Source organism: Myotis daubentonii, chromosome 1 (genome assembly GCF_963259705.1).
Source record: "Myotis daubentonii chromosome 1, mMyoDau2.1, whole genome shotgun sequence".
Classification (NCBI taxonomy): Eukaryota; Metazoa; Chordata; class Mammalia; order Chiroptera; family Vespertilionidae; genus Myotis; species Myotis daubentonii.
In genome coordinates, this window is record NC_081840.1 from 127375004 (window position 1) to 127379027 (window position 4024).

The 4024-nt window shown below is 38.1% G+C and overlaps 1 pseudogene; it reads right to left on the reverse strand.

Annotated features, from left to right (window-relative positions):
• Positions 1 to 1448: 1448 nt before the first annotated feature.
• Positions 1449 to 2775, reverse strand: LOC132213304 (5-azacytidine-induced protein 2-like; annotated as a pseudogene).
• Positions 2776 to 4024: the final 1249 nt, after the last annotated feature.

Consider the following 4024-nt stretch of genomic DNA (forward strand, 5'->3'; position numbering starts at 1 on the left):
AATGACTAATCCTTTGAATTGAAAGTTAGTGATTCATTGTTTTTATGTGTATACTTTTCTCACCTTTATATTTTGTTGGAAATGACAGAATAGAAATAAAATGGCACATGTGTTTTCCTTATTAACGTTGGAACTTCAAGCTCCTTCCGCCATCTGGATACAGTCCTTACCTAGAAATAAGCATAAACATCACAGAAATAAATATTTAGGAAAGGAGCTTTTGGGGGAACAGAGAATAATGTTCCATGGGTAGTTTTTTAATTCAAGTTGTGTAAAAGTGTGATTCACATAATACCTATTTTATTAATGGTGACATAAAATTGATTCAATAAAGGCCTTGGTCTTTATCTAGTATCGACCTATTTATTTTACAAAGTCTGTCTAGTAATGTTGCCACATTATCCATTTAATAAGGCCTGTCTATTATGCTATTGTCATAAGTGTTAATAGATTCAGCCTCCAAACATACTGGGGAGCATGTTAGTCATCAAATTTGTCTTCACACCTGAAATTTGGCATTGGGTATCACATGATAATGATCACCACAGTGTTTAATGCTCAGTATACTGTTTTCAACCCTGTTTCAGGCATTGAGTGAAAAGATACCTTTTTTAAGAAGAAGTTTATTAAGAACACTTTAGATCAGGACACTTTTAATATAATTGGAAGTATTCCCACACATTTCATTATTAAGTAGACTATAATTATAATCGTTTGTTTCCAAATTTAGCTCTAATTTTTAGAAAGAAAACAAGGTTATTACAATTATAGGATTATATATTGATTTTTGTTACTGTTGTTTATCCACACCTGAGGATACTTTTTCCATTGCTTTTCAGAGAGAGTGGCAGGGAGGGAGGAGAGGGAGAGAGAAAGAGAAACATCCATGAGAGATAGAAATATCTAATGGTTGCCTCCCTCATGCAACCCTACTGGGGGCGGGGAGCAAACCTGCGACCCTGGTACGTGACCCAGCCATATATTGATTTTTTTATTCCTCAAATCAAAGGTTTTCTGAAACATTTGTTGTCCATATGAATAAAGAAATGTCTCAGTCGTAATACATACAGTAGCATAGTTTCAGTTATTTTTTGCCAGTAGAATTTTCATGTGACCTTATGACAGTACCACTTTTGTAATTTTAGATTGAAAAATTAATAGCATAGAACATATCTTAAGCTTTTAATTTTCTAAAAGTATAAGAATAGAAAGCTCATTTTGTTATTATTTTTTTCTTTTTGAAACAAGTTTTTTAATTTGTTAGTAATATATATATATATGATTGTTAGACAGAATGTGAAGATGAAAGTTTGCTCTCTCCTACTGGCAAATCAACTACATAATACGTTACAGTATGTGCAAAGTGTACATTGAGGAACTTGGCAAAAGTTTAAGCAAATCCCGCTTTCAGTTTATTAAAGAATTTCCCAAGAGTGCCCTTGGGGGAGGTGCAGCAACCTCATGACCAAGTCACAGATCTCTTCAGAATTCATTCTTATAAAGGCAGTTTTGATTATGTTGATCCAAGTGATGCGGTGGTGGCAGGATGGGTAAAGGCAACGTTTCATTTTTAGTCTCCCCAAATGCTGTCTCACTTGATTTAGGAGGGCTTGGGGATTATCTTCCAGGGTATTTCTGCCATGTGAGTAATGCTCCTGAGAGTTTGTGCGGTCATGAGGAATGGGTCTCTCATTGTCTGTGCATGATGGGGAACTGCTTTCTCTGATAAAACCTTTCCATCTCCTGGTAAAGGGGAAGCTGTGGTATGACAAAGAGTTTGCCATTTGGTGAGAGAGGGGGGTGTCTTTTGTTTGTTGCAGTGAAATTTGTCAAGTGCAGTTTTGTGCTGTCTTTGCCAAGGTCTTACGGGAATCCTACGGGGCACAGGCTTTCTTGATTGCAGTTGGGGTTTTCAGTTCAATCTGTACTTGAGTCACCAGATGCAAATTAGATATTTGTCCCTTCAGCTCCCAGTATACATTTTGGGTATCATCACTTAAAATGCTTAGTCTTTGGAGAGCTCTGCTCTGCAGATTGTCTTCTTGAGACGGATGTGTTTGTTTGGCTTTTTGAGGCTCTATTCTGAGAGAGTTACATTCTTTTTTCATCGGTTCTAGTTCTTGTTCCAAGCCATGGATCTTCAGGTCACAACTTAGCTTTTCCACCTCCCAGTTTGATGAAGGTGGATTTAAATTCCCTATCACCTGCACTGTTTCCATCTCTGTTCTTAGCCTGAGGACTTCTGCTTCTTTAGACTGCTGCTGTTCCTTCAATACTTTTAAACATTCAGGTTGTCTTTGTTCATTTTACCCAATTTTCTTTTTAAATTATCTCTATCAACGCAAACCTCTCAGCATGCATGATAAAACCTTATTTACTTGTTCTCAGCCCACAGAGCATGTTTTTTGATCTAATAGAGTGCCTGTAAGCTTTTCTTCCGAAAATCTTACTCTTTTCTTTAGGAAAGGGTTTTTGTTTTTCTCTGAATCCTTAAAGCGTTTTTGATGTCTTCATCAAAAAACAGTGACAAGGGCAAAATGTGAAGCAACAGACTCATCTGAATATATTGAGACCGAAGTCACTTATCTCTCCTATGGGCTTTTTCATGATTTAGAATGACGACACAGACTTCCACCAGCATATCCATGACAGCCCGAGTCAGGCTGCCTCTGGATCCCCAGCGCTGGGAACAGGGTCTCCAGGGGTCACCACGGGCTCCATCCGGTTTCCTGGAAGACACCAGACACCGCCTCTTCCCAACAAAGGCCTCTGCTCCAGGTACACCGCGGAAGGGTCCCCATTGCTTTGGCCTGGGCTGTGCCAGGACCAACCACTGGGCTGGGGCCTAGGGATCAGGAAGGAGTGGCAAGAGGGGCAGGCGAAGCTGAAGCGCCACCAGGAGCAGACCCCTACCCAGCAACATGGCCGCGAGGCACAGAACCCTGTGTGGCCCCTCAGCGCCCCCATGGGCCGCCCTCTCCGTCCGCCCCCCAGCAGGGAAAGGCAACTCAGGGGGGCTGTAGGCTAGCAGCACCTGCCCAAAGGGGGCTGTAAAGATCATTTAAAAGAAAAATCAATTTAAGTAAAAAAAAATAAAAAAACTCACAAAAACCTAAATTTTTATAAATAGCAGTGTTTCTTGGAATCGCAAAGTAATGCATTCAATGTTAAATATGACTTGACTTGTTTAAACTTCTTTAAACCAATGGTATCAAATATTACTTTTCTGAAGTTATGGTTATTCAATGGACCAATAATAATTGTATTTTTATCAGATTTATCTAAATATCATTATATATGCATTCTCTCTATTATCTAAAATTAAAATGAGTCTGAATTAATTTTGTTTATGTGATTATTTTTCTATTTGTGCAATCCCTAATGCTCCAGCCTCTAAAAGTAGTATTTAAAGGACACATTTCATAAGCTATATATCATTCCTCTAATAATGTCTCTTCTTTAACTTAAATACTAAAAATAATATTTGACCTATTTCAGATATGGCAGGAGTATGGAGAAACCCTAACTAGAGAACGAAAAGAAGGTATGTTGCCAAAATTTATTAGATATCATTGATTTTGTAAATAAACTGAGAATAGGAAATGGCATCTGTTTCTATGTTTGGATAACATATACTGCATTAAATATTTTTTCCATGTGAATGAAAAATGTGAAATATAAACAGTCATAAGGAAGAATATACTTATCCCACATGTAATCACCATGTTCTACAGCTCTTTAAAGACCTCAAAAGTCTACCCGTATGCATCTCTCTTCATTTCTGGCTATTCTCTTCCTTCCCTCTGCCGTGGACTGTCGGCCTGCACACTGAAACTATGATCAGAAAACTGGCTTCATCACTTCTCGTGTTTTTACTAGTGATATAAGGCCAAGTAACCAGACTCATCTAGTAATACTGTCAAGCAGTTACAGTTCATATAACTGTCAATTGAGGGGCAATATTCAAAACTCCAGTCATTGACTTGGCATTCTTTTACCCTCATGAAAAACTCCAAATCCCTTT